Source organism: Canis lupus, chromosome 8 (genome assembly GCF_048164855.1).
Source record: "Canis lupus baileyi chromosome 8, mCanLup2.hap1, whole genome shotgun sequence".
Lineage (NCBI taxonomy): Eukaryota > Metazoa > Chordata > Mammalia > Carnivora > Canidae > Canis > Canis lupus.
The window spans coordinates 14,140,024-14,165,389 of record NC_132845.1 but is presented as its reverse complement, the minus strand read 5'-3'; the positions used below and the strand labels follow the sequence as shown (position 1 = coordinate 14,165,389).

Sequence of the window (25,366 nt, the reverse complement as noted above, 5' to 3'; positions counted from 1 at the left end):
CATATCATGAGATCTGAGCTGAAACCAAGAGTCTGAGGCTCAACCTACTGTGCCACACAGGCACCCCATAAAGTCGTATTTAGTGAGCAGTTAAGAACATAGGTTTCGAATAAGTAGAACTGGGTTTGAGTCCTAGCTCTGCCACTTCCTGCCTGTGTGTCATTGCTTAACCTCCTTGACCCTTAGTTACCTTCCCTGTAAAATGCGGAGCACAAATGTATTGGCCTCAGAGGCTTGTTGTGAGAATTAGCTGACAGAATGTATATACAATACTCATAGAATGCCTAGCACATAATCAGTGTTCAGTACATAATAATAATTGTCACTGCTCAGCTCTCCTAGTTCATTCTACTTTCTGCCCTCAGGTTAATCCTCTTAAAGTCTGACTGATTTTCTCTTCCTCACTCCCAAAGACAGGCCTTATCACAAGGTGATTAAACGCTATCCTTTGCAGTAGGACTGCCTGGGTTATCATATACTAGCTGTGTGATCTTGAGAAGTTTCTCGACTTCTCCCTGCCTCACTTCTCTTATATGTAAAATAGGGATAATCATATCTACCTCCAAGGGTAGATATTATGAGTTATATTATTTAATATTAATAGTTCATATTTCAAAGTAGCTCATACATAGCATGTTAATATTAATTTTTGATAAATAAAAACCTATGCTGACTTATTTATTTCATAAGCAAAATCCATATTCGATTCTTTGGTGTTGCTTTTCCTTTGACCTGGAATACAGGGTGCTTAATGGAAAGAGTACTCGTAGCGTGGGGAGAGTAGCATGTTTCACTTACATGCCAGCTTTGACTTAGTAGTTACCTGGATTACTCACAAAATATTCTGAGGCTTTGTATGATTTTGGTGTGAGAATGGCTAGTTGTACCTCTTATGGGCCCTGAGTGGAGAAGTGGAGATACATCCTTATATTTTGCCACAACAAAGAATTCAGTCATTTATAAAAATCACAATGCTTTCACAATAAAAATAGTTTAGGGTGAAAGATACATTTTCTTAATGCTGATGGCTAAAGAAAAGAATTCTCCAAGGCTCTTCATAAAAAGTGTCTTTTTAATTGTTTTATTTAGTCCTCACAGCTTTCTCTGAAGTAGGTACTGTTATTGTCTTCAATTCCTTTTCACAGATGAGGAAGCAAAGGCACAAGGAGGTCAAGTAATTTACCTGAGATCATCGAATTCATGAATGATAGGTCTGTGATTTGAAACCTGGGCAGCCTAGCTCTGAAAAATATACCCTTGATCATTACACTAAACATGACTATTGTTGTGGGGGTTATTATTTCAGTACAACCAGATTAATTTAAAAATAAGGTAACTCAATACAATTTGAGTAAATGTGATGCAGTACTTTCAGAAAATTAACTCCATAAAGGCCACATTTTTCGGATGTGTGTCTCTCTCTGATGGTTTGGTTTAATACAACAATAAGGTTGAGAATATCCTGAGCAATGGATTCGAACCACTCAGAGCTCTAGGTGGCACAGAGGTTTTACTGGGTTCTGTCAGTGATGTGTGGGAAAGGGGCTCTGAGCCTTCACCTACATTTCAACCAGGGTAGCCTTATTTTATTTATTTAAAAATTGGGGTTCTATATATGATTTACTTTGAAGAAAGCAATCTTTGCCTTTAAAAAGTGAAAAATCACTGATCTAGAGAAATAAATGTATAGCATATTTGGGAGACAATTCTTATTAAATATTATTTCCGGTCAGTGAGCTGCGAATGTTTGGCAGCATCATGTGTAAAATTATTTTTGGAAGGAAACTGGAGTGCAAATGATGTTGCAATTATAGTCAGCTACCCACTTTTTTTTTCAGATACACATTTATTGGTGGTCTGTGGCACAAAGGGCAATGATAAGATTCTTTAACAAAACCTGGAGTGCCCAGATTGGATTCACATAACAGTCACTGAGATGTTCCTGTGTTCTTTGGCTCAATCCTTAATTTTTTTTTTAAGATTTTTTTTTTTTATTTGACAGAGAAAGAGAGAGAGAGAGAGAGAGAGAGAGAGAGAGAGAGAGATAGCACAAGCAGGGGAAATAGAAGAGGGAGATGGAGTAGCAGGCTCCCCATGGAGCAAGGAGCCAGATGTGGGGCTCTGTCCCAGGGCCTTGGGATCACAACCTGAGCCAAAGGCAGACCCCCAACTGACTGAGCCAACCAGGTGCCCTTATAGTTATTTACATGTTGAAGCTAAATATTGGATCTCCTGGGCAGCCCTGGTGGCTCAGCGGTTTAGCACCGCCTTCAGCCTAGGGTGGGATCCTGGAGACCCAGAATCGAGTCCTGTGTCGGGCTCCCTGCATGGAGCCTGCTTCTCCCTCTGCCTGTGTCTCTGCCTGTGTGTGTGTGTGTGTGTGTGTGTCTCATGAATAAATAAATATTGGGTCTCCTTGTAAACACCTAGGTTCCTTGTCTTTACTCTTACTCCAGAGCACATATTTAAGCTATCTTATTCATATGTAATAGAAAAAACATTATATCTGGCCCCAATGGATTTTGTACTATTTTGACTGTTCAATTCTTGAAAAATCTTGCTTTTTAATACTAAGGCATGCCTAGGTTATCTTGAGATTGGAAAAGTTTCCTGTAATCTGTTTGTTTTTTTTAAATCAAATTAAAACATGTGTCAACCTTGATTTGGAATAGAAGAGTGAACTGAAGAGGAGATAAGCAATGATTGGAAGCGTGCTCTTTAGATTTATTCCTAAGAATACAAGGAGAGCTCTAAACACACCGTTTCTCCAAACCAACTTGTCAAAATGCAAGTCATTGGGTCACCCAGGGTCCTGAATTAAGCCTTTAGGTGTATGCCTAACAAGGGAAACAAAAGCAAAAATGAACTATTAGGACTTCATCAAGATAACAAACTTCTGCATGGTGAAGGAAATAATCAACAAAACTAAAAGGCAACATTTAAAATGGGAGAAGATATTTACGAATGTCGTGTCTGATAAATGGTTAGTATCCACAATCTTTAGAGAACTTATCAAACTCAACACACAAAAACCCCCAAATAATCCAGTTTAAAAATGGGCAGAAAACATGAATAGATACTTTTTCCAAAGAAGACATACAGATGGCTGACGGACACATGAAAATATACTCAATATCACTGATCATTGGGGAAATACAAATCAAAAGTATAAGGAGATGTCATCTCACACCTGTCAGAATAGCTAAAATTAACAACACAAGAAACAACAGATGTTGGCCAGGATGCAGAGAAAGGAAACCCTCTTACACTGTTGGTGGGAATGCAAACTGGTGTAGCCACTCTGGAAACCAATATGGAGATTCCTCGAAAAGTTAAAAATAGAACTACTCTATGATCCAGCAATCATACAACTAGGAATTTCCCCAAAGGATACAAAAATACTAGTTGAAAGGGATACATGCACCCAATATCTATGGCAGCATTTATTAACATTAGCCAAATTATGGAAAGAGCCCAAATGTCCATTGAGTGATGAATGGATATAGAATTCGTGGTATAAATGAAATCTTGCCATTTGCAGTGACATGGTTGGATGGTTGGAACTAGAATGTATTATGCTAGGGGAAATAAGTCAGTCAGAGAAAGGGAAACATCATATGATTTTACTCATATATGGAATTTAGGAAACAAAACAGATGAACATAGAGGAAAAAAAGAGAGAGGCAAACCATAAAATAGACTCTTAGCTTTAGAGAACAAACTGAGGGTTGCTAGAAGGGCCGTGGAGGGGGTGGATAGGCCAAATGGGTGATGGACTTTAAGGACAATTGTTGTGATGAGCATGGGGTATTATACATAAGTGATGAATCACTAAATTCCACTCCTGAAACTAATGTTACACACTATGTTAACTAACTGGAATTTAAATAAAAACATGAAACTACAAAAAAAAAAAAAAAGAGTACACCTAAAAAAATATCATGCCTTCAAAAAAGAGGTAAAATTCTATTAGCAACCAGTACAGGAAGCGGGATTGATTGTGGTGTTAATTATTTAAAAATTTGAGTAGCTTGTTTGGTCTTGGGATGTGTCGCATTATTATCCTGTAGTGGATTTTCCTTTCTAATTATGATTGACTTTAGGCGGATGGTATTTATAATGACTTTAATTTGAGAAGCACCCATCAGCTGGGAGTAGGCTGAGTGGATTTGGGAGAATGCCCATAGCAGCAGAAAGCTAGACTAGTATTAACATTCCATGTAGAAAATGCGCCAAATAGTAATCCACGGAGGGAATAATTGAGAGTTGATTTCGAAAGCAAAACCCATTACGCTGGTTGATTTGTGATTTTGTTCAGCAGTGGCTCTAATCTCCACGGCATACCTTGTCAATATCTTTATCTCTAAGAGTGAATTAATAAAATACTGCTAGAGCACGAGAAGGGAAATCCTCAATGTTCACACTAGCATTGCCAACAAAGCTCTGGATAACTGCACACTTAATTTAAATGAAGTCAGACTCTACTTCCTGCTGAAACAAGTTTAGCACTTGAAAATATGTAGACTATACATGTCTGCCTTTTTTCATTTAAAGTTATCTTTTAAAAGCAGTCTTGAGAGAAAATCTTATAGGAGATCCTGTGGAAGGCAAAATCCTGACCTGGAACAAGGTTGTACTGAGTGAACATTCAAACGGAGCACCTGCCAGTGGGGTTTTATAAATACATTTGTGTTGGGTTTCTTGCAACAACTTTCGTTCAGAAGGTAGCGAGTTTTGGAGAAGTTGAACAGTAGTCATATGAAGAATTATGCTGGGTTTTTTTTTTTTTTTTCTGTAGTGGTTTTGAGTGTATGATGATGATTCATACCCATGACTTAGCTAAGGAAGTAGAATCTTTAGTTTTTCTGAGCAACACTGCCTCCTTGTGTAAGAGAATCACTTTCCAGTCCATTAGTGGATATAATTTTTTGGGAAAATATTTTCTTTTGCATCAAGTGGCTTAGAAAACCCAAACCAGGTAGGGTGCCTCATTGAAGAAAACCTTCTTGCACCCGTGTTTGATAATTTCCATTGATAAGACCAATTGCCTTTCTTTTTCAGGGACTGTTTGCCCAATTTGACATTATCTGTATTTTTTGCTTTTACCTCTAAATCCTCTCATTACGCCTTCAAAGTGAAAGAAAGATTAGAGAAAGTGGATGAAATACAAAGCAATATTTTTTCATTACATCATCTTTGGAAGTTTTTGTGGGAAGATGGAAACCTTTGAATAAATGAAAAATATTTGCTACTCAGAAGCTTCAAATTATACAGGTATTCTAACCACATCAAAAGCCATTGATCCAAAGTAGTAAAGCCCAATGGATTTAAGTAACATATTTTCTCACCTATTTTCTATTCATTCTTGGTTGGGGAGATTGGTGCTATTTGACTTCATGCAATTCATTCAACAAATATCTATACGTATTTGTTAGATACTGGGCACTCTTTCAGATGCTAGGGATACTGCAGGGAACAAAACGAAGGACTATTCTTACTCTCATAGAGCTCATCTTCTAGTGAGGGGACAAATAAGAAAAATACTAAGGTAAAAAATATATTTTTTTAGGTGGTGATTAGTGCTAAGGAGAAAAAGTAAAACCAGAAAGGGGTCGGGAATGTCCAGAGTGAGACTAATAATACAGTGTTAAATAGGGAAGATGTTAGACACTAAGGAGGTGACATTTGAGTGAAGTTGTGGAAAAGCAAAGCAAATCACAAGGATATTTGGGAGAAGAATGTTCCATGCACAGGTAACAGCAAGTGCAAAGGTCCTGAGCAGAGTTTTTCTGTGCCTGGCTTATTTAAGGCTAGCATGGCTGGAGCAGAGTGATCAAGATGCAAGGTCATAGAAGATGAGGCCAGCCAGGATCTTACAGACTATGTAAAGATTTGGGGTTTAGGCTGCCAGAAGGTTTTGAGCAGAGGGGTGAGATATTTTAACTTCTTTTTTAATAGGATTGAATGAAAGCAGATTGGGGTAAGAATAGAGTGGATGGCTAGAAGGCTAGATTTTGGTTTTATAATCATTCCATCTTCTCTGGAATATGCACACCCTCAGAACCCAAGAATTTGTTAGTAATGTAGAGGGTGCTTGTCATGATCAAGGTTTGTCAAGACTAACAAGTTACCGTATAATAGAAAAGTCAAACACTAAGCAGGGAATAATTTTTTAAAAATATTCAACAGTTGCCTCGGCAGAAATCATCGAGGAGATTGTTATTTAAACAAATGAATGATGAGATTTGGGAATAGACATGTAAATATCATTCTAATTAACATTCTGTGTTTGTAGAAACATATCCCATTTCACAAAATTGTAACTTAAGCAGAAAGAAATTTAGGACATTTAGGAGTAGTTCATCTTCTGAAAGAGTAGGCCCTTCTTGACTGTGTTAATCTAGTCTAAAAATTCCAACTAGGGAGATTGTTTGACAAGAAATGGAACAGAAACTTGCTTTCTTTTCTTCTATAAATAGAAACTCAGCCTTCACACCAGCTCTACTTTCCAGCAAAGTCTTTATTTACATTGCAATTGTTTATGTTTTCCTAGAATTACTTTAAAGGCACTGCATTTCCACTCTACTAAATTCAGTTTATTTTTGTAATTAATTATTGGAAAATGTTAACATTATTGCCCCAAAAGCTTGTCCCTGGAAGCAAACTGGTTTCTGTATACTCTGCTAGCAAGGGGCTTAGCACATTTTTAGATTTAGAGATCCCTACACAACCCTTCCACAGAGGATTCATTGATTCTGGATATTAAAGTGTGTGATAATAGTGATGATATTCAGCTAACACCAATGTGGGAATGCCCAAGAACTTACCTCCTGCCCCCTAGAAGACTTTATTGATGGCCTCAAGTAAGAAAAGTCTTCAATGGGGCACCTGGGTGACTCAGTGGTTGCTTTTGGCTCTGGTTGTGATCCTGGCTGGGGTCCTGGGATCAAGTCCCACATTGGGCTCCCCACAGGGAACTTGCTTCTCCCTCTGCCTACGTCTCTGTCTCTCTCTCTGTGTTTCTCATAAGTAAATAAATAAAAACTTTTTTTAAAAAGTCTTCAATTGTCCCATAGCTTAAAATTCATGAATATTTTTCATTATTTGTTCATTCAACATGTATTTATTCAACACTTATTATGTGCAAGCTGCTGTTGAGAGAATACAGATATTCAGAAATCAAAAGAAACTACCTAATAAGTGTCTGAATTACCTTCAATCTATATTTTTCTACTAGCAATAGCTTTACCTCTGTCCTTAGACTTTACTATTCATAAGGTAAAAATGAATCCTGGTTACATAAAATACTACAAAGATAGAATTTACTTTTTCTATATTGACCCTAGATTTGAGAATCACTGTCCTCTCTCTTCCTCAGCTTTAGAATAGACAAGGATCTGGGATCCCTGGGTGGCGCAGTGGTTTGGCGCCTGCCTTTGGCCCAGGGCGCGATCCTGGAGACCCGGGATCGAATCCCACATCGGGCTCCTGGTGCATGGAGCCTGCTTCTCCCTCTGCCTGTGTCTCTGCCTCTCTCTCTCTCTCTGTGACTATCATAAATAAATAAATAAAAAAGGAGAATTATTTAAAAAAAAAAAAAAAAAAAAGAATAGACAAGGATCTAATGTCTCTTATCCTTCCACTTCCCATCCATGCCCAAAGTTCTTAAACATTTATTTCATCTCATCTAATCATAGTCACTGATTTCCTCTGATTAGCCAACCTTGTTTGTTTGACACAAGCCCAGTATTCAAAGCTTTGAAGAATTTCTGTCAATTCTAGGAGGGATTACCACCTGTGTCCCCTTAATTATGTTTCCCTAGATACCAGAAAAAAATTCAAGCTTTGTGCCTAACCTGTGTTTAGAGCCAGTCTTAGCTAAAGCCTGGAATTTTCCTAGGTGCTCATAGCCTTGTTCTAGACGATTCTCCTTTTCAGCCTCTTTGAGACCCTGTGTCCTAGGCAGTCTGTGCTTCCCCTCAGCATCACCTGATAGGTCCCCTCCCTCCCCAGAGCAATCTGAACATCTCCTAGCTGCCGGTCCTCCTTCAGTCCTCTATCTAGAATCTCATGGGATAGATTTTTTAACAGACCAACCCTTGTGGGTCTCCTCAAACCACAGCAAATCACAGCATTCCACTTTGGGGATAGCTACTCTATAGATTTATGATCATGGCATATTTTTAAACCTAGAAAGAACCTTACAGCGTTTCTATGTTTGTTTGTTTAATTAGCATGATCTTTGCTTAAAAGAAACCTTATTTGGAAATCTAGCTTATAAAACAAGTAAAAGGAGAGCTGTGCTAGACGGAAGGGCAGTCTGTCCCCAGTCTCTGCCAACTTCTCTTTCTCACCCTTCACATCCCCAGAGTAGCCCAGAAACACCACAGGAACAGTCTCCCATAAAGACCTCTGATTTGCCAGAAGGGCTTGCCCAAGAGCTTCATTTTGTACTTCTTCCTGCCTCTTGGAGGCCCAGTCTCTGTTCTGATGAAGTTGGGACTGTTACTTACCTGCCCCCAACTTACTTGGAGGGTGAGGTGCCAGCCACCTCCCTCCCCTGGCCCCCGCGGGCAGTCACAGGCTTAATAAACACTTGACCAGGGTGAGTGTCATGAGGCTAGGTTTGATGGATAAGGGTTCTTGAAACTATTCCAAGAGTCTGAACTCAAGTGCTAAATTTTCCCTCATTACAACATTGCACTCTTAAAAATATTTAGCAAAAATAGAGACTTGTTAAAATGTCCTCCTTTCCAGTGACTCAGGTGGGAAAGCTCTTCCCTGTGAGTTCACAAAGACACATAACATTTCTCATTCTCACTTCAGTTTTTGGCCAGTAAAATCTAGCTGCATTTCCTTTCATATTAATTATCTCTGTCCTCAGAGGAATCTAAGCCAATCGTCATTACTTTAATGGAAGTGGAGGGAGAATTGGCAGGAAGCTGATAGTGGTGACCGGGGTTTGGAAAGGTACATGTTAGAGGAGAGCAAATTGTTTTATTTACGTGGCCCACATGACAATTTAGGATGGATAGAAGATAATCAGGAAGACTTGATGTCAGCAACTTTATTTAGTTTAAGCTCTGATTTAAAAATAAAACCTTATGTTTCATGGTGAGGGAAGAAGAGGGGAGCCAAGAGGGCTCCTTTGTTTTACCTTGCTGGTAATTAGATTTTGCCATCCTATTAGACCACACCCTTCTGGGGAGGTCACAGGGTAGAGGAGAAACACATGAGCTTTCACATCTTCTATTCAATTCTCTCTTTTTTTTGGTCATTAATTTATGCTGTCTCTTCCTTCCTTTTCTCCTTTCTTTTTTTTTTTAAGATTTTTATTTGTTTATTCATGAGAGACACACAGAGGCAGAGACATAGGTACAAGGAAAAGTAGGCTCCTCCCATGCCGGCCTCAATCCTAGGACCCTGGGATCACACCCCGAGCCAAAGGCAGACACACAATCACTGAGCCACCCAGCCATCTCCCTTTTCTCCTTTTCTTAATATTTTTAGGCTCTTAAAATGTGCTTGGTGTTGTTAGTTGCTGGGAACACAATACTGAATTTTACAATATAGTGCTTATGGCCCAGGGGAGATTCGAATTCCATCTTTACCATTTACTCCTGAGCAATCTTGAGCAAATCACTTAATCTCTTTGAGCTTCAGTTTCATCTTTTGTAAAATGGGAGTAACTCCTTACAGTTAAATGGGAATTAAATGAGATAATATATACAGATTACCTCCACAGAGTGCCTGGTACATAGAAGGAGCTTAAAAAAATGGGATCCTATTATAGACTCCCATCTTTATAATCATTATAACCTGATATTTAGGTTTATCTTGTCACATCCTGTGAGGAATTCTCTCAGAGTTTTGGCATCTGGATTCAGTTTCTTTCTGTCTCAGAGAGTGTCATGTACATTCCCCTCCAACAATTCATAGACCAACAATTGCTCTATCCCAGACATCCTGAGTTCTCAAAACCCCTTCCAGATTCCAGCTTCTGTTCCTCAATCTAAGTTTACTCTCTCACTAAATGGGCTTCTCAGTCTCTTTGGGATCTCTGGATCTCATCTTTGTTTTCCAAGCCATCAGCCACACCCCTCCACCCTCCACCCTCCAACCAATCCCTTCTCTCCACACCAGCTTCATTGCCTTTCTGGTTCCTCTGGCACACCACAGCCAGCTGGCCACTGCCACAGTCTCACCAGGACAATACTCTCTTGCCATTCCATTGGCCATGGCAATCCAGAACTCTGGATCAGCCTTATTACTCACTGTTTTTTCTCATGTCCTCGGTGTATGTGTTGCTGCTGGAGAAAAAAACTCTCCACTGTGTTGGTGCTCATCTCCATCATTATATTAGCAGTCTTTCTGTCCCCTTAATACTGCCCAGGGAGTCCTTTATAAATCTTTAGTAGAAGATTTAGTAGGTTTGAGTTTCCTTTTCTCTTTCAGCAACTGCTCTAGCAGTAAAAACCTTTACCTGTCTCCTTAAACCCTCATCTCACTGTGGTCCTCTGGAAATCATCCCCCTCGACCACCATTCAGAAATCATCTGCACTTTCTTTCCTGAGGTCCAACTGTCTCAGAAGAAGATGTGTTCTATTCATTTCCAAGACTCAGTATCCAAGACTCAGTATGTGCTCTTGATCCTTTCCCCTCCCAACGTCCCTTGAAGCTGTCAGAACCACTCATTCTTCTTTCATCTGTCTTTCGCTCTTCAGTGGCTCTTTCTCATTAACCTCCAAGCACATTCACGTCAGCTGGTCTTAGGGCAGTTTCTTCTGCCCCACTCTTTCCTGTGGCCACCATGCTTTCTCTTCTGCTTCACTGCCAAATTTCTCCATTGTGTTGTTCGTCTTCTTTACTTTTATTTTCTCATTTATCACTTAAACTATCACTAAAACTGGGCTTTTGCCTCCATCACTATACTCTTTTGCGGTCACCAGGGACCTCCTAAATAACAAAACCAATGATTTAAGTTCTTAGACTTGGTTTCCCTTTGGTTTTTGACACTGTTGACTTCCCTCTTTTGACATTTTCTCCTCCTTTGGTCAATCTCATAATAACTTCTCTTAGTTATCTTCCCATATCTTTGAGGATTCTGCCTCAGTTTCCACTAATGCTTCCTCTTCTGCCCATTCTTTAACATTGGTGATGTTCCCCAAGTTTCCATGCTCAGCCTTTTTCTCTTCAGTCTCTATATTTCCTCTTTTGATGACCTCACCCACACCAGTGACTTCAACTCTGATGATTTTTAAGTTGATAAATTCATTTCTCAACCCCTCTCTTGAACCCTACTCCCTCTGGTAACGACTGACTGGATAGGTTGCAGGCCCTACAAATTCAGCAGGGTGCGTCCACCCGTCCGTAATCTGACCACTCAATCCCTACCACTTTTCGGCTTCAGTGCTGGGGCTTTTAGTAATTTTCCATGCTGCAAGATGCCAAAACCCTGTGGATTTCTCTTTCTTTCTCCCTCTCCTCTGATACAAGTAACTAGTGATGAGCAAAAATCACTTGTTTATATTATAAGCAATTTCCTGCCCTGGGCCGTTTCAGAAATTCAGATGGCACCCAAACTGCTTAACTTATCAAGGTGAGAAAGGTCTTACTCTCCAGGCTCACCCTGAGTTAAAAGAGATAAAACAAAGAAATAGCCCCAAGCAGAGAGAAATCTGGCACCTGGTCAGAATTTGCCTTAACATGTAGTGGTATGTAGCAGGAAAGAAAATACCCAGTGTTGTTGCAGTAAGTTTCTAATATCCTTGAAATAACAATTTTGCAGGCAAAGTCCTAAGCTATTTCCTAAAGATGTCTAGTCGCCTTTGTTTTGTTTTAAATTGGGAAAACAGAACAAAACAAAACCAACCTGGCTTCTTGGTCAGCAGGGGGAGCACTACTACTTTGCTCTGGGAAGATTTTCACCAAGGCAACAACTCTTTAATATAGACCACATCCTAGCAACAAGGAGGGAAAAAAAACAATGATACGATCGATACATTTGCTCCCTCGTGGTTGCAATTGTTAAAAATAGCGGGGGTTTTTGCCTTTGTAATTCAATAGTGTTTGCTTAAGAAGATGTCATCTGCTGTCTTTTCATCCTCTCCATCTTGCCTTTCGGTCACATTCCAATTAGAGAGAGAGATGTTTATTTAATTCAGGAGACAGGGTGTAAAATGGGTCACAGAGGGTAGTGTTACAGCACCTGGTCAGTGTTTTGGCACCATCTATGTGACACAGAAACAGACACCGATTTGCTCATTTTATTTAAACTGGTCAATACAGTGAGAGCAATCAGTCAAAACCAGGTTTCTGTCTAAAATGACCTTTTGTATAAGTGCACTGATTCAAGGAGATCGCAGTGAGGACATGGTGTCCTTGCCACCCTCAGCTGGAGTGAAGCCTATCAAGTCAGGGTGGCAGCACCATGAAAAGGAAGAGTCAGGAGACTGAGCTCTCATCTGGATCCTGCTCGTGACCATGGACAAAATACTTCACTGGATTCTTGGTAGCTTGATTTCTTCTTTTATTAACCTCACATACTTTTATGAAGAAGATATGATAGAACAGATTTGAAAACATCTTGAAAGATCAGGAAATAGCTACATATTAATTTACACAAAAGATATAATTTGACACATGTCTGTATGTATATATAGACTTAGATGCACATACAGTGCCTATGTACCCCATGTGTACGTAAGTACATACACATATATCTCTGTACATGTGTGTGTTTATGTTTATATGTGTATAGCTAAATAGATCTAGTTATATCTTTGTAAGATATATAGAAAATCTGTATCTATCTCTCCATATATATGCAATGTATACACACAGGAGGTAAACAGGTAAGGACAATTCTTTCTGAAAGTATTACAGTATTTATAATAATTATTCCTCCCACTCACCGAGAATAATAGCTTACAGGCAGAAATAATAAAGAATCCAGGACTCTTGATAATCATTTACTTCCTAAAATTCTTATCTAGTGAGAAGTTTGTATCTCCTATTTCCCCATACACATTTTATAAAGAAAGAATTAGAGATGATGCTTTAACTAAAGTTTATAATTCACACGCATCCTTATCTAATAATATACCTGATTAAACACATTGCCAGCTCACTTTTCCTTCATCTTTTTTGTACCCTGAATAGAAGAAGCATGGCATCAAAAAATTTTTGTAAGCATTTTGAGAGAAATAAATAACAAAGGATGTACATGATTATGAATAAAGAGAAATCTAATTCATTATGATAACAAGTGTGCATTTTATTCACCTAGTTTCTAAAATGGCTGGGTTTCTTTTTCAGTAACTCTTTCTCTTTTTCCAAATAACAACAAATATTTTAACATATGACATTAAGATTGTTATTTAAGTAGTGAATTTTAAAGAAACAAATGAGATAGCTTTCGTTTTTACCAATATACTCTTCCATCATAGAATGCAATTTGATCTATGACTGGTTAACTCAGAGGTTAACCTAACCTGTGAGGTTTAGATTTACTCACTACTATTGCCACAAATCCATCTCTAATCCTAAATACTCATTCATCCTACCAATTATTATTGCTGTTCAGATCTGACCAGACAATGAAATGTCATCTGAAGAAGGAAAAACTATCTCCATCAACAAGAGGTAGTTAACTCAAGTCCCTTACCCAACTCTAAGTGTTTTCAGTATTATTTTGGGACAGCTCATTCATAATTATATTTTATATTTCTATAGTACTTAGGAAAGATTGTAGGTTGAAGGATTTTAGGCATTCTAGTTGAACCCTATAGGAAACCTGAAAACATATCAGATAGAAAGCTGAAGTACAATGAAAAATATTCAGGACTGAGAACCAAACATGCAATGTTTGAATCCAACTCTTTCATTTATCACCTTTCAACACTTAGACATGTCCCTTAACATTTTCCAGCCTCCATTTCTTTATGGAATTGGGGAGAGAAATAACCTCTGCCCTTCCCTTCTCCTGCTCGTGTTTTTTTCTCTCAAATAAATAAGATCTTTAATAAAAGTTAAATGATCTATTTATTCATTAATTTAAAATTTGCTTGGCATGCTATTATGCATTATGCACAAAACTGAGATAGGTATAAAAGAATCTCGTCTGAGACTTTCTCTTCTGGATAAGATGTAGCAGACCATGGCAGACCAACAGTCCCAGTACAACAATTAGGATAGCCTGTATAAATGACAAAAATTGTACTTTAAAGGCATCAGGTTGCTATGGAACCTGAGGAATCACTGAGGATTACACACACTAAAATTCCAGAGAGAGAGAACGAATCTTTTCCAAAGTAAGCTGACTCCATCTGATATTTTTTTCCTAGGGCATTTTATGTTTAGAGTTTTGGGTAAAAGGATTGCTTACCCAGAGAACCTCTGCTGGGGCAAAGAAAAACCAGTAAAGTTCTTAACAGTTATAAAAGGATAATGTGATGAATAAGAAGGAGGAGACTGAAACACATGGCTGATTTCCCCCCTAATATAGTTGCTGAATTTCAGTACTACACAGGAGGCTACAGAGCAAGGGTAAAAGCTTCTAAAAGACAGACTTCATTCGAAATGCTTAGGAAACAGAGAACCTCCAGGGAGAACCTTGTTTCAAAATACTTCTAGTCTCTCCTTAAGACATTTACCAGATATTGAAGTTGTTGGGGACAAGTAGGTTGAAGAGCTGGGCTGGGATTTCCGAAGGGCGGTGCTGGATCTCCTGCAATCTATTGTGGCCAAGGAGATAAAGGCCCTTAGGCTCAGAAATCCAAGCCCAGGAGAGCCATGCCCTAGGAACAGGGGCAGGTCAGCGGTAGAGCAAATCTCAGTTAAATTGCAATTCAGACCGAACACATCTCAATTTCTCATGAACTGAAGGAATCAAACCCTTGCTCTCTCTGCCTAATGGAGAAAAGGGGGGAGCCTTCTCTCGTAGAAGGTAACACTTGGACTCTTTATGATAATTTCATGTCTAATGTTTGGCATATGATATAAAATTAATAGACATGTGATGAGCCAATAAAATATGGCTAATAACCAAGGGACAAAGCAGATAATAGAACCAGGTCCACTGATGATCTAAATATTGAAAAAACTGTAAAATAATTCAGAGCATAAAGTGGAAGACAACAAAGGAGCCAGCCATTCCAATACAGAATAATAAATTACTTATTATTGGGCTATGATTTGTGAGGGAGTGACCTCAGTCAAGAGGAAGTATCCTGTTTCTCTCTCATCCTTATGGAGGGTGGTGGTAAGAATAGAAGAAGAGTGGTCTTTGGTTTGCACAACAGAACCGGGACCTCGTGTCCCGGGTAGTGAAGGAGAATAAATCCAGATTACCAAATGCAAACTTCCAAAGAGAAGCCAAGTGGTACAACACAGAAGTTGAGGAATCAAGACCTGAAGTGTGAAGATAAGGATGGAGGCCCTAACCTGATCCAAGATACAAGGAAAGCAGCGCATAGGAGGCAGGCTAGAGGTGACAGGAGAGCTATTGAAGAAGCAGAATCAAGAGGAAGTGGTGATTATTTGGATAAGTGGAGGAAGGAAAAGGAAAATTCTATGATGTCTCCAAAGTTGGGTTACTGGATGAGTGGTTCCCAAATGGGGGAAAAATGGAGGAGGGGCAGGTCTGATAAGCAGGTCTGACTGAGGAGTCTTGAATATAGGACATTTTAAGTGCCATTCTGTTAGAGATGCTCTGTTAGAGCATGTGGTTGGAAATGTGGGAAGAGGTAAACATGATATCAGGTCCTAGAAGGTGAAGGAAGATATGGAATTTAAAAATAAGTATATATGTGTATATATATTTATATATCAATAGACTATATAAGATAAAAATCAATTCTCTCTCGATAGGATATTTAATATAATAACATAGAATATACCATTGTTTTAAGTGGAGGTACTATTAATAGCCAAATGTATAACCCAAACTTGAACGATGACTTTGTTTTATTTTGAAAAGTGATTTTTCCAAAATGCTTTACTTTGACTTCTTAAACAAAATGTTCTGAACATAATTTGACCTTTTCTTGATGATTCACTTTGAACATCAGTCATTGTCCAATGCTATAATACCGCCATGCTCTCAGGAACATTTGAGGTCCTCGGGGCTGTTAGCCCAATACTAAATGGCTCCAGACAACTGTGAATTTAGAGTTGCTCTGTCTCCCCACCCTGTCATTTGTCACTTTGCCACTTTCATCAGTGTGTCCTGAGTCTGCTTTTTGTGTGTTGCCTTCACTTTGCACACGGCCACTGGGTGAGGGCCTGAGAGCATCTCCAGCCATCCCCAAAGTGCAAGCCCGGACACGGGACAACTTGTTCAGCCCCTCAGGTGCCATCGTGCAGAGCCCTGGCCCAAAGGAACCCGGGCCTTCCTGTGTTGGGGTCCCCATCTGTTCTTCAGGTGGGAGTTGAGGAAGCTGCAAATCTGACTTCTTCAGTCTAGAGACACAAAAGGCAAGCCCTGAGGCCTGATTCGGCCTCCTCGGTAGCCAGGCACTAGCCTTCCTTCTGGAGGCTTAAAGACCTGAGTCAAAAAAAAAAAAAAAAAAAAAAAAAAAGACCTGAGTCATCAGCAGGCTCTCATTAAACCCTCATCTGCATATGGTCCTGAGCTCCTGGGCATTGCTGTAGGTGACTCATGAAATCCGACTAGTGTTTTATTTCTGTTTTTGTTTTCCTGTCAATGGGGCCAAATTATTTTGTCCCTGGTAAAAGTGGCTAGATTTTTATAGTTTCCTTTCCTGTTCTCTAGGAACCAGTTCATCCCAGACAGATTACCCTACGGTTAGAAGCTTTGTCTAACACCCCTGGGGGGAGGTATACCTCTTTCTTTGGTGTATCTGCACACATGCGCACACAGAGGCAGAGGCAGGTGATAATTGCTGCTTTGCAAGTGGGTCTGTACACTGACATCCATATGAACTGCAGAGATGGTTTCACTTTACCTTCTCTGGCTCCTTCCTCATTCCTGAGATCTCCCTTAGACAAGAAGGAGCTGACACTGAGGGGTACAGAATTATGAAGGAAACCACAATGTCACTCCAAAATATGCCAATTTTGGCAGAGGGTTATTTTGAGCTGAAGGCACTTGAAAAATAGCCAGCTCAGGAAGGGTGCTCTCACCTTCCCTTTTCTTCCTAAAAGCAGGAGATGAAACTCCCATGTGAAAGGTGTCTTTCCTGTACCTGGAGAAAAGAAACATTCTTATCACCAGAATCAGGGAGTTGAAGCTGAGAGAATTGCTGAGAGAATTCTGTACAAACAGACCTTGTTAAAATGACTCCGTTCTTCCTGTAGCTTCCCCACATTTTTTAGTAGCTTTTCCACAGTTGTCTCTAATGACCAACCTAGTATAAAAGCATTTAGGTTTTGCCACTGTTTTGGGTCTTCATTTCCTTATGGAGGCTCCCATGTCACAGAAAACTTATATTGAATAAATCAGGATTTTTTCCCTATTAATTAGTTTTGTTAGTTTAATCCTCAGACCCAGCTGGAGACTCTAGGAGGGTAGAGGTAAAGTGTTCCCCGTCTTCCAATTACCTCTGGATAATGATAGCTTTGCCTCTGGAGAAAATGGTCAGATTTTTCCATTGTCCTTTCCTTGAAAATGTCTAGTAAAACTCGAGATATAGAGGCTTGTATAGTCTTACATCAGGCACACACAGGGAGGTAGGATTAGGATCACATTTTCAGAGGCATATGTGGTGTAGTCAGGACTGTGGCAGCAACCGCCAGTGGGTTTCTCAGCAGTCGGTTGCCATTAAATTATCAATGGCAAGTGTCGCCATCCAACATTTATGTAGCGAGACCCTGCCTATTAAGTGTGCAATGATTGTTAAGTCACCAATAAGGAGATCCTGAAGGCTGTAAGAGGGAAAAATAGTTTTCTGTTTCTCTCTCCCCAAAGCAATTTTTTCCCTTGGGTATTATGTAATAAGTTCTGTGGGAGCAGCTGGTTATGGTGGTAAAATCTACTTCCAAGTAGGAGAGTAAAAAATTAAAATCGATAAAAACCAGTTACATTTGATTTAAAAAGATACCATTTTTGTGTAAATAAATATGTGTATATATATGTAGATACGTAGAAAATCATTTGAAAAAATGTACTTAAGAGTATTAACAGTGGTTCTGTATGGGTTTCGACAGAAGTACTCTGAAAAGTATTCACTGGCTCTATAAGGTACAATTTACATATATTCATACAAAATACATACAAAATACACTCATTTTGAAATAAGTCAATCAGAAAAGGACAAACATTATATGGTCTCATTCATTTGGGGAATATAAAATTCAGTGAAAGGGAATAAAGGGAAAGGAGAGAAAATGAGTGAAAATATCAGTGAGGGTGACAAAACATGAGAGACACCTAACTCTGGGAAACGAACAAGGGGTAGTGGAAAGGGAGGTGGGCGGGGGGGTTGGGTGACTGGGTGATGGGCACTGAGGGGGGCACTTGGTGGGATGAGCACTGAGTGTTATGCTAAATGTTGGCAAATTGAACTCCAATTAAAAAAAAAAAACACTCATTTTAAGCATACAGCTTGAATGTGACAATGTATACACATTTGTAATCACCTCACACAATCAAGACAAAACATTTGCATCTTCCCCTGGAAGTTTCTTCATGCTCCTTCTAATCAATTCCAGCTCCCCCAACCTCCAGCCCCAGGCAATCCCTGATGTGCTCTTCTACTTTGTGCTTTCTTCCTTTTGTTTATCTGAGTATTATAATATTCTTCAATGAACATGTATCTCTTTTTATTAAGAAAAAAAGTATTTTAAAATAAAAAATTTTAAACTATGATAAAAAATAGAAAAGCAATGCAAAAAAAATCTATTAAATGAAGTCATTTCAAAATTAACCAATGTATCCCACCACCACCCGCCCCCGCCCCCCTGCAACATATGCATGGAAGTGTGGGATTTCCATTGTCCTGCTTCACTTCCCTGACTCTAAAGGACCTCTCCCCATCCACCCACCTACCTACACTCTCCTAAATCAGCAGCTCACCAACCCCTCATGAATCAATAGCCTCTGGGGATTATGACAGTCTTCTCACCCAAAATGGAAAAAAATGAGACAGCCCCCTTTTTTCTGGAGGTTGTACATATGTAACAGAGCAATTTATTGTTTAGGATAGTAATTTAAATTACTCCTTTTCCTTCAATTCTGTTTAAAATACCTCCCAGTGGTAAAGTGATAATTAAACATAGTGGAACCTTCACCAGTCCAAACAAATTTAAAAAAGACTGCCTTCCTCGGATGTCTCTCCTTGCCAAACCACTGGAAACATTCTGAGACTACAGGAAATGAAGAAAAACAGTGGTGAATGAACTAGACAGGATCTTGGGATTAGGTGAGTATGGTGCCGACCTAGGAAGCTTGTGGCTTCCCTGCCTACAAATGTTATGAAGGAGATCCTAGACTAGATATCAGGTACACAAAGTGCTTCCATGGAAGCCAAGACAAATGATCAAATATTTATTGAACACCCGGGGGCCTAATGTCTAGATACAAAGTCTTCCTTTGTACCCAAGTACCATGTACACTTCCAATGATGTAGCCTAGAAACCCTGATTAGAACACACAGGTTTATTTGGCCCTAAGGGAGTCCAGATGCAATATACACTGCCTGTTTACCTTGCATAAGACTGTCACATAATGTTACTTTTCTTCATTTTCTCCAACTCACAGATGAGGAGATCAAGGCTTTGAGGGTTTAGGTAAGTCACCTGAGGCTGCACAAAGCAGCAGAACTGGAATTTAAATCTCCAAAGCCCTGCTCTCCTGAAGGGCCTCCTGCCTGTTGCTCTGAAAATAATGACGGCAGCACCCTTTAGTTGGCTCCGGAATGTTGCACTGAAAACATTTGCAAAGAATTGTCACAGTTGTTGGGAAGGTTTATGCCTGTACTTCCTCTTCTCTGAGAGCATTTCTTTCTTCCATTCATTTCCTCCTGATTCCTCAAGTGTGAGATAAAGTAAAATAAAAATGACTGGCGCTTATTTGTTTGTCTATTTGTGGTTGAGAAAACACTATCACCATGGAGAAAGGGAATAATTCATATAAATGGCATTCTGTGTTCCTTTACTCAGGCTAATCCATGAGAATGATTTCTTTATGGAATTGAGTGGTCTTTGGAATGCACTACAGAAGGAACCTCTGCTTTTCCCTCAACCTCGGAATTAATAAGATTAATTAATATAGTTAATATTTGTTGTTGTACTGACAGTGTAAAATGGAAAATGGGGAAATTCTGTATATGCAGAACACACAGTCACTAAGTGTTTTTACAGAGATTATCTTACTCTTATTAACGTTCTTGTTCTTCAGTTTACAAAGTGACTTAGAGAGGTTAAATAATTTGTTCAAGGTCACACTGGTGGTAATTGCTCAAGATCGGCAGAGCCAGGTTCCAAACCCAGGCTGTGTGATTCCAGAGCTGTTACACTGTACTATGCTGCTTCCCAAATTCATCTGGGTTCTCAAGGGTTTTTTAGTAGCTTTTCCACAATTCATCCTGAATTCATTTAAATAATAATAATATAGTTAACATTTCCTTCAAAGAGCTTTGGAAAACATGGGGGGAAAACAACAAAAATCAAGCAATATTAGAAATAAATGAGTCAAGTGCAAAGAGAAGAAAGAGGCCAGTTGATAAGGAAGAAGGCATGAAATGGGGTTAGGGCCAGCAGGGTCTTGATCTCTAACCATCACTGCCTAAGGCAGGGAGTTGTGGTGACATTTCAAAAGGGATTCAACAGAGAGTGATGAGAGCTTTTAATTGTTTGGCTGGTGTGTGTTTTCTGAAACTCTTTTGTAAAGAGAAGTGTCAGAAGGAGTGGGAAGGATGATACTAAGGGATGGGCTTTTAAAGTGATTAATTGGAACGAATTACATTCATTTGAATGTTTAAGTGCTGGCAAGATGGATAAGAAATCACTTTAATCCCTTTATGGCACTGCCTCATATAGTATTAGGCCTGGTCACAGAAGGTTATAACAACTGGTCTAGACGGGGCATGATCCTAATAAGGTCACAGCCACAGAGGTCATAGAGGCTGCCTATTTGTAATAGAGGACATCTTTTCCACCTGGCCATGATTGGCCAGCCACCTGCAGGATACTGGTGACAAAGGAATCTGAGCGAGGGAATATGTGCAAATCCATGACCATCCTCACACAAAGGCTTGTATTTATCTTGCCAGTGTTCAATGGTGGGGTCTTTTACGGTACATAAGCGAATATTTTTGAGTACTCAGTATATGTTGGGTTCCCATTATGGAAATAGGTATAGTTATTATTAATTTAGAAATGAAATCCTGGCAGCTTTTTCTTTTTTTTCCTTTTTGAAATGTCTCTCACATGCATCTTTTCTGTTTCACTTGTTACTGTCTTAGGTCAGGACCTCTTATTTCACATCAGGATTATTGTCAGAGCCTCCTAAAATAGAATAGAATAGAAATAAATTGTTTTCAAGTGGAAGGGACATGATTTAGTCTAAATCAGTTTCAAGGCTCAGACCTTACCATAGACTAACTTCCCTTAAATCATTGCTTTTATCATGATGTTTCTTTAATCTTCTCAAGAATATTCAGATTTTAGGGCACCTGGGTAGCTCAGTGGTTGAGGGTCTGCCTTCAGTTCAGGTTATGATCCCAGGATCCTGGGATCGAGTCCTGCAGCAGGCTCCCTGCAGGGAGTCTGCTTCTCCCTCTGCCTAATCTCTGCCTCTCTGTGTGTGTCTCTCATGAATAAATAAACAAAATCTTAAAAAAGAATACTCAGATCTTGCCCTTTGAGTTTTAACTCGCAGCTTGGCTTTAAGGTCCCACCTTGCATTGTGACTCTACTCTATGTGTCCAGTCTCATTTTTTTCTCAAGTTCCTAAAGCATATTCTCTTCTCTAGCTAAGCCTAACTCCTTGTGGTTCACTCCTCAGGTCTGTCTCTGAGACTTTGCTCATGCTATTCCTTTCTTCTACCTCATTCATGCTCACACCTGCAGATTGTCTAGCTGATTGTTTGGTAAGTGCTTAAAAATCTGGCCCTTTATAGAGCCAAGCAGAAACATTCTGGGTACTACGTTTAAGAACACATCCACCATCCGATTTTAAAAATTAAAGTGACATTTGCCTGTCTTCTGTGTTTACTTAATGATCTCTGGTCTTTCAGTAGTTTTCACTGTCATTTATTGAGCCTGGAAACATGAATTCACTGTGGGGGAGCTGTGTGCTCTCTGACGATTACCTTGTAGAGGTCTTGATTTAATTCTTCTGACTTTTTTTTTCTACCTTTTTAGTTTGAATACCATTCATCTTTACGGAGAAGATGGAAATAAAAGACACAAAGGTTTTATTTTGGGGGGAGGTTTTTCTTTTCTTTTTTTTTTTTTACATGCACAAACTCCTATTAGTTCCAATGTAATCCTGATTAAATATAAGCCCAGGTTTTGTTGATTTTCGCGTTTTTTGCAACAAGTTTCACATTACAGTTTCACACAATCCTACATAGGTTGGTGCCATTCTTTTATTCTTCTATGTTCAATGGGCTTTTTCTCCCCATGCTTTGTATGTACCTAATTTATAGAAGAGCCTATGAGAAAGCAGGCTGTGTAATTACATTGCTTTCTCCCTTTCTTCCTCGTGGAGAAATCACATAATCAGCATTTCTTTTTGATCTTAAACTCTTGAGCTGTATTCCCTTTAAGAATCTTCAGCCTTGGAATCGTATTGTTTTCTGTACTTCAATCTTAGACTTTCTAAACTTGAACTACATTCAACTTTTCTTTTTCTGATGATCATCCAGGGATACTTTTCTCCTGGGGCACCATTTCTTTCATTTCACCAACAAACTCTTGCTTGCAGGTCTTAGGTTCAGAGTTAAAATTCATCCGGTCATTTCATTGACTCTTTGGGAAATGAAATAGTGTGTTTAGCCACAAATTAATCAAAAATTGTTTAGCTGAATGAGACACTTAGTAAATGTCCAGATTTTTGAAGCTATATCATTACTCTTTCTTATTCTTTCCCACCAAATCCTTCATATTTATTCCCGTGAGAGTGCATTTATTTACCATGCCACACCACAAGCTCAAGTATACTTCCTGTATAACCCCTATTCTGTGTTAGTATGTAAAACCTCCAAGATTGTGGGAATGTGAGAATTGTGCCCGACCCATCTCTCAGTTATTATTTTATTTTTTATTTTATTTATTTTTAAAAAGATTTTATTTGTAAGTAATCTCTACACCCAATGTGGGGCTCAAACTTACAATCAGAGATCAAGAGTTGCAGGTTGACCGACTGAGCCAGCCAGGTGCCCCCCTCAGTTCTTATTTTAATTGAAATGATTTGGCACTACACTAGTACTGTCATTCTTGTTTCTACATAACTTTAATGAGAATTGTTTGCTTGCAAGAAATAGGTACCTACTCAAACCAACTTAAGCTAAAAATGGGCTACTTAATGAAAGAATACAGTGGTATGTCATAGAATATGTGACTAAGGAGAACAGCTGGGCTCCACAAGGAACTCATCTGACAACTGGACATTTAGAGTTGATATTACTCTGTGTTCCTTTGAACTCGGGGTGCACTTACACCATTCTCCAGCCTCTGCTTCAGCAAGCACAAGGCAGGCAATGATGATCTTATCTCCAGTGGACATGACCTTTCAGACCAAGTACTCAAGCACCAAGACTCAGTCGTGATATCCCTACCTCAAACTCTTTCTGAATCTTACTGCCTTGGGATGCCATATGACTTACTTTCTTTTGTGTCACAAGCATTTGGAGCTGGAGAGAAAAGGGACACATGATATATACAGGGGAAAAAAGCTTTTCTAAGAAGCTCACACGTAAGAAACATGTGAGGGAACAGCAGAAATGATTTGGAATTTCTGAATCACCATTTTCTACCCTAATTATTGCCATAGATCTGTTTCTGTGTTTAATATCCTTCCTCTGCGATTACATTAAGTAATGTCTGGCCAAATGCAATCTTACACTTTTTTTGTAAAGTATACTCCCATCTTAGACATGAGTCTTTAATTCCAGCATTTTAAATCATAGTTTAGAACTTAAATTTCATTCATTGATATCGCCCATATCCTTCTCTTCCTCCCAAAGGAAACCAAATGAAAACACACACCTATAATCTCAAAAGTTTCAATTTCCATCCAATTATATTATTATCCTTAGGATACCCCACAGTGTCCCTCTAAGAATCACTATGATTGGATAACTGGCTTGGGCATATTCTTGAGAAAGAGAGCAATACTAGTTTCTTCGGTCTTCTGTGGCTACCCCTAAGCTCCTAAGCCTGGGGGAACTACCAACACCAAGATACAGTCTTTCCTCCCAAGGTCAGTATTTGATATCCTTGAACTACCTACCAGGGTTGTTCAATTCCTTTCTAGCATTCTTTCCTTCCTCAAGCAGAGTCTAGTCACTGCCCTTCTCCCCTTCACTAGGAAGCACATTCTTACTGTGCATTGCCAGTAGGACAGCATCTTCTTTTTCTTTTCTGTCACATCCTTATACTCTTTATTTAGATTCTGATTGTGATTCTCCTCTCCTTCAGATTCTTCTGTTGAGCTTGAGATAAAACCACTTTTGTAAAAGGTCTGGATTTACCTTTTGGGGGAAACTCATATCTATTGTGTGTATTTTTAGTCCAATAAAATTTCTTCTTCAATTGACCTTTGCTTTCTCTTTTTCCTTTTCATTCATTTCTATCTGTGCTATTGGTTAAAGTACTGACCGTCTTCACCTTTAAAGTCAGGATCTTGTACTTTTTAGCTTTTCTTTTAATCCTTTTTTATTGGAATTATTTATGCTCAGATGCTTTCTGTGAGGATAAAACATATTTTTCCAATCTCTTCATACATTCAAGCATGTAAGTTAGCTAGCTAGTATTCACTATTTCCTTAGCTTATCTTTGCTTCTGACAGGAAGACAAACTTAGCTTTTTCTCTGCTTTTCTTTTTTTTAAAGATTTTATTTATTTATTCATGAGAGACACACAGAGAGAGACAGAGACAGAGGTGGAAGGAGAAGCAGGCTCCATGCAGGGAGCCTGACATGGGACTGGATCCCAGCTCTCCAGGATCATGCCCTGGGCTGAAGGCGGCGCTAAACCTCTGAGCCACCAAGGCTGCCCTTTGTCTGCTTTTCATTTAACTAATGCCATTATGTCCCCTGAATTTTGGTTGGTGGTGAGACATTATATATATATATTATCCTATATAGCATTATTTTACTTTACTGTCTCTTGGAACAGAAGTAAAGAGCATAGTCTTAGAGGTCAGTTAGACCTCTATAATATTGGGCAAGTTACTGAA

At 39.1% G+C, this 25,366-nt stretch overlaps 1 protein-coding gene across 1 annotated transcript in view; it reads left to right on the top strand.

Moving 5' to 3' along the window:
* LOC140637544 (uricase) overlaps positions 1 to 25,366 on the top strand; it is a 76,950-nt gene that overhangs the window by 3,430 nt on the left and 48,154 nt on the right. The gene's annotated exons all lie outside the window — the stretch shown is intronic.